The sequence below is a fragment of the Rhinolophus ferrumequinum genome, chromosome X (genome assembly GCF_004115265.2).
Source record: "Rhinolophus ferrumequinum isolate MPI-CBG mRhiFer1 chromosome X, mRhiFer1_v1.p, whole genome shotgun sequence".
In the NCBI taxonomy this organism is placed as follows: Eukaryota; Metazoa; Chordata; class Mammalia; order Chiroptera; family Rhinolophidae; genus Rhinolophus; species Rhinolophus ferrumequinum.
In genome coordinates, this window is record NC_046284.1 from 6449388 (window position 1) to 6455278 (window position 5891).

Below are 5891 nucleotides of genomic sequence, written 5' to 3' on the forward strand. Positions count from 1 at the left end.
AGTACTAAACCTCTAAAGGGCCAGAGGCCCTGCTATGTGACAGGCATGGCTCGGGTTGATCAAATCGTTCTGGGGTTTCATAGAGGCATTCATGCAAGGTGACAAACCCAGAGAGCCCCGTGTAGAAGAAGAAATGAGCTCTTCCCAGACTCAGGTGCCCTGCCCGGCTGGCTGAGGCGTGTTGGGGGATGGGGACCTGCATCTGCCCCTGCCCCGTGTGGCCACCTGGCTTTGGATGCGTGTGTGGTCTGTCTCTACCTGTATGCAGCCACCAGAGCCACTCGAGGCGAGAAAGGGGGACCCCCAGTCTTTTCCAGAATGCAGCTGTTGGCTGTAGACTCCCCAAAATGACCAGCAGAAAAACCTGTTGATCAAGCTTAGCTGAGCTTACTGGACTCACTGCAATGAAGAACACCGTCTCAACAGAGGAAACTAGAAGAAATGCACAGAGCTTTAGAGCTGGTGGCAATTTCAAGGTGGGATCTCAAGGTCAGGCGGAGGTGATAACACCATCACATTGGATTGGTGGACACAGCCTAAGGCAGGCTTGGACAGAACCACACAATGAGGCACTTTCCAGGAGCAAGTATGTCCTGGTGACAAAAGCTCGTTTGCTTTGCTCTGTTCCCAGTTTGACAACGGAATGGGAAAGGATATCCCGTGCCAGAACCGTTTGTCATGGGGATAGGAAGGCACGTTGGCTCGCAGTATGATTCAACACAGGGCTAGGAAAGGGTGTTGGTTTAGGTTTCACAACTAAGACCCCTAGGCCACTGTGGGGACAGAGTCCCAGAGAGCAGTTTCCAGACTCTCGGCCTCACTGGAAAGGTGCCGGCTCGGGTAGTAGATGGCCACCAGCTGTGACTAGTTGGCCGTCAGCTGTAACCAGTGAGCCATTGGCCACTGATATAACTGCCGTGGCTGCGCTGGTAAGCACGGAGTGCAGTTATCAGGTGGGGTTGGTTGGTTGGCGGAGAAGTGGACGGCAGGTTGCGGATCGTGTGGCTCCTGCTTCCTGCGTCTCCAACCCAGCCGCCAGCGAGACTATAGTGGTATGACTCCCCTACCTATGGCTCCGTGGGTGTTCCTTTTTGGCCTCACCATGTCCTGCGTTCTTACATGGGGAGGGGGAGCTGAGACCCCGCATGACAGCCACTCTCCCCTATCAGACCACCGAGATGACTGCAGAAAGGAGACCACGGCCTTGACAGAGCCTTCCTGGAAGCTTCCTGGAAGGGTGAGGTCAAGGGTGGGGTGTTTCTAATTAGGTTTTTCAAGTGTGGTTTAAGGCATGTGTTTGAATGAGGGGATCCGAGAGGGACGAGCAAACCCTGTTTAGGATTGCTGGGTGCTGCCAGGAAGGGCTTTGAAGGTAACCCTTGAAGAATGAAGGGCTCTCTGAAAAGCCCAGCTGAGCTTGTGGCTGTTACCCCGAGCAGGGCTAGTCGAATAATCTAATGTTTGGCTAAATGGATTTTCAGAAGTTCCTGAAATAAACAGTGAAGTTATTTGCAACTTCCTCTTCCTAGATGAGGATTTCCTGGCATAGTAAATAGGCTCGTTGCTATAGGGAGACCAGAGGCTGGGTGACGAGCTGTGGTTTCAGTTCTCCCTAATTAGCTCACATTCTGAAGTCGCAAGATGCCTTCTGGAGGGAGCCATCTCGCCTCGGCGCTTGCTGAGCAGAAGTGCCACGTTACTGGCAGAGGATGAGGTGTAACCTTTGAGGGGAGCGTGTGGGGGCTTGCCCTCTGCAAAGCCAATGGAGGGGTGCCCCAAGAGAATCACTCCTGGAGAGTAGGGGTGCTTGACTGGTCCCGGTCTCCTCTGGAAATGGTGGAGCTCCCTGTGCTGGGGGATGGACCAAGCGGCAGCTGAGAGGTCCCCGCTGCAGGCAGCCTGCTCGGCCAGCGTGTGGCAGAGCAAGGAGATGACGGCTTTCAAGTGGCCTGTCTCGCTGACTCCCACTTACGAGGATCTCCTACTGAGGGCCCCCAGCAGCAAGAGCTGTGCAGTAGGCTGCCTGCAGCAGGGCCGAGGGGCCAGGTGGGGGTCGCGGACTGACACAGATGGACTCCCTTTCAGGGGAACACTTTGAATTGGGTCCAAGGGGAATGTTTGAAAATGAACACCATAAAAAAAAAAGAAAAGAAGAAAATGAACACCACTGGGTTTGAGAACCAGCATGAGACTAATTACAGGAGACCTGAAAAACGACAGACCAGCTTCCAGGTCTGAGGGGGATTTGGTACAACTCTATGGTGGGGCGGGGGCAAGTACTGGTAAAAAAAAAAAAAAAAGACTTGACACCACTACAAAGGCTAGTTAAAGAGTGAAACCCTATGCGAAAACTGGACAAACCCAAAGAGCAAATGATGCCCCGTCTGAGATCAGGCCCAGTGTAGAAAGCCAGAATCAGGGCTGGCGAGGCGACCCCAGCTTCGCCTTCCACACCCTTCCAGCCGGCCTGAACCCAAAGGACGCCTACCTGACTGGTGATGGGCGCAGCTGGCCTCCCCGCCACCTGGGCTATGTCCCGCCACCCCGGTCAGAACTGCGGGCAGGGGGTCAGCCCTCTCCACTGTGGGGCCCAATGAGACTTGATATTGTCAAGATGACAGCTCTCTTGCTTTTTGGTTGTTTTTTTCTTGGTGTTGGTATTACTACAGGAAATGGGAACAGAACAGGGTCCCCCGTGACATTTTCTAACTTTTTTCTTTTTATTAGTTTCCGGTGTACAAAACAATGTAATAGACATTTATACCCCTCACAAAGTGATAACCTCCTCCCCCATAACTTGTTTTTAATAGAAACCCACTATTTTGGTATGTTGCTAATTTTGTAGCCAACTGAGTGCATTTGCTTTGTAGAAGTCTTTTTCAGTTGATTCTCTTGGACATTTCAGTTGCACAGTCATCTTATTTACAAATAATGAGAGCTTTGCTTTGTCCTTTCCAATATGTATTCCTTGTGTTTCTCTTTTTCAATGTTAAATAATAATGGCGATCCCGGAAATATTATCTTGTTCTTGACAAATGAAAATGCTTCTCCTGTTTCACCATTACACATAGCACTACCTTCTGACTTGAGATATATATTATATATATGTTGAAGGGAAATGTATGTAGATACATAGATAGATAGATAGATAGATAGATAGATAGATAGATAGATAGATAGATATGGTATCAGCTCATGAAGCTATCATCTGTTGCAGATTGCACTTTCCAAAAATGGCTGGCATAATATTTCCCGTCCCACTTGCACTTGCAAAACATTTCCACTCCTCCATCAAGAGGTCGAGTCCCCTTGACCCTCGATGGGCATCTGTGACTGCCTTGATGAGACGGAGTCTGGCAGAAGGGACACTAGTGACTTCCAAGGCTAGGTCCCTCTCTTGGAATGCTCACCCTTGGAACAGACACGATGTTGTGAGGAACGGGACATGGAGAGGGCCACGAGCAGAGGGACGAATGCCCTCTGCCCTCAGCCCCAGCTGCCATCTGATACCAAGTTCCCCACTTGCCTTCTTGGCAATGGAGGTGTCAGCCCTCAGGGGGCTTGCCCCACGTGATGCCACATGGAGCAGAGATGAGCCCGGCCTGCCTTGCAGATCCCCGAGCAAAACAAACACTTGGAGTTGTTTTAAGCCACTGGCCGGGCTCATCTCTGCTCTGTGATTTTTTAATTGGGGAATATTGGGGCACATTGTGTTTCTCCAGGGTCCATCAGCTCCAAGACTCCAGGCCCCACAGCTTCAATCTAGTTGTGGAGGGTGCAGACCACTGGCCCATGTGGGAATCGAACCAGCAACCCTGTTGTTCAGAGCTCACACTCTAACCAACTGAGCCATCCAGCTGCCCCTATTTTGACCATTTTGAACTGTCCAGTTCAGTGGCATTAAGTTCAGATCATTCACACTGTTGTGCGACCATCCCCTGTCCATCCCCAGAACTTTTTGTCTTCCCAGACTGAAATCTGTCCCCATTCGACACTAGCTCCCCATCTGCCAACCCCAGCCCCTGGCACCAACCATCCTACTTTCTGTCTCTATAAGTGTGACGCCTCCAGGGACCTCATGTAAGTGGAATCACACAGTATCTGTCCTTTTGTGCCTGGCTTACTTCACTCAGCATAATGTCCCCAAGGTTCATCCATGTTGAAAGATGTATCAGAATTTCCTTCCCTTTTCATTCCGTGGCATGGATAGACCTCATTTTGTGTATCTGTCCATCTGTCGATGGGCACTTGGGTGGCTTCCGCCTTTTGGCTACCGTGAGTAACGCGGCTGTGAACATGAGTGTGCAGATAGCTGTTTGCGTCCCTGCTTTCAATCCCCTTGGGTCCACACCCAGAAGTGGAGTTGCTTCAAATACCTTTTTGACATCTACTGATGTCATGTTTTCCTCCTTTGACACATTCATATTACTAATTATAGTGACATACTTCCTAATTGAATCATCTCTCCACTCTTGGAATGAACTCCACTCGGTTACGGTATATTCGTTTCCTAATCTGCTTCTGGATTGTCCTAGCTCATTTTTAATATTCGAAATGTGCATCGATACTTTCCAGTGCTGATGACCTGCAGTTTTCTTTGTGGTGTGCGTGTGGGTGTGTGATCGTCACCAAGTCTGGAGACCAGATTCACTCAGCTAGTCAACCCTGGAGTGCCTGCCTACTGAGTAGCAGACATAGCTCTGGACTCTTGGAATGGAGCAGTGACTGAGGCGCAGAGTCTGTCTGCGGTACTAATTAATGCTCTCTGGGGAGAAGAAGGTTCTTCCAGTTTCATAAAACATATTTGGAAGCTTTCCTTTCCTTCTTTAATCCACTGGAACTACCCATTTCTGAAAGCCCGGAAAGAATTCATTTGCAGCCTGAGGCCGTGGAAGGGGTGGCTGTCTGACAACCCATCTTTTTCTCTGCTCAGCTGTTCCCTTTCTTCTGGGATCAATTCTGGTAATGTCAGTTCCCACTGTGGGACCCAGCATGTGCCTTAAAACCTTGAGGACCATGGCAGTGTCAGGGTCCCTCCCAGCACGTCACTCTAGGCCTCTGTTCAGACACAGAACGTGCCTCGCCCCAGGTTTGTGATTCAAGAGTGAGAGGCCAGTCCTAAGGGGCCGCAGTGCTTCTCCCTGCTGGGGCCCTGCCCCTCCTCCAGCCCCCAACGCCCCTCTTCCCAAGCTCCCTCCTTCCTCCTCTGCCCTGCTCAAACCACACCTCTCCCCATTCCGTTCCTCACCCCCCCTCAACTCCTGCCACCCCCTGTCCTCCTCCTACTCTTCTGCCTGGGCCTCCTGCTCGCCTCACTAGGACACACACAGACGAAAAGATGTGCAACCTCATTAGTCATGGGGAAATGAAGATAAAACCACAATGAGATAGTTATACACACACCAGCATGACTAACACTAAAAGAGACTGGTCATACCAAGTGTCGCCGAGGACACGGAGCCAGGGGGAGTGTAAACTGGGACAGTCACTTTGAATAACTGTTGGGCAGTTTCTTACGAACTTGAACTTCACCTACTCTAAGCAGGCAGTTCCTCTTCTAGCTGTAAAGAAATGAATGCATATGTCCATAAAAAGATTTGTACATGCGTGTCCATAGCCCCTTTATTTATGTTAGCCAAAAACTGGAGAAAAACCAAATACCTATCGCCAGACGAACAGATAAACAAAGTTGTCGTATATTCATGCCACAGAATACTACTCAGTAATTAAAAGAAATGGATGTGCGGATACGAGTATGAGTGGCACATTCTGTCTACTTCCTTTTGTATGAAGTTCTAGAACATGTAAAACCAATCAGCGGTGACAGAAGTCACAATAGTTTTTACCTTCGGGGCTTGGTTTGATGGACCCTCCGCTGTGTATCGGAAAAG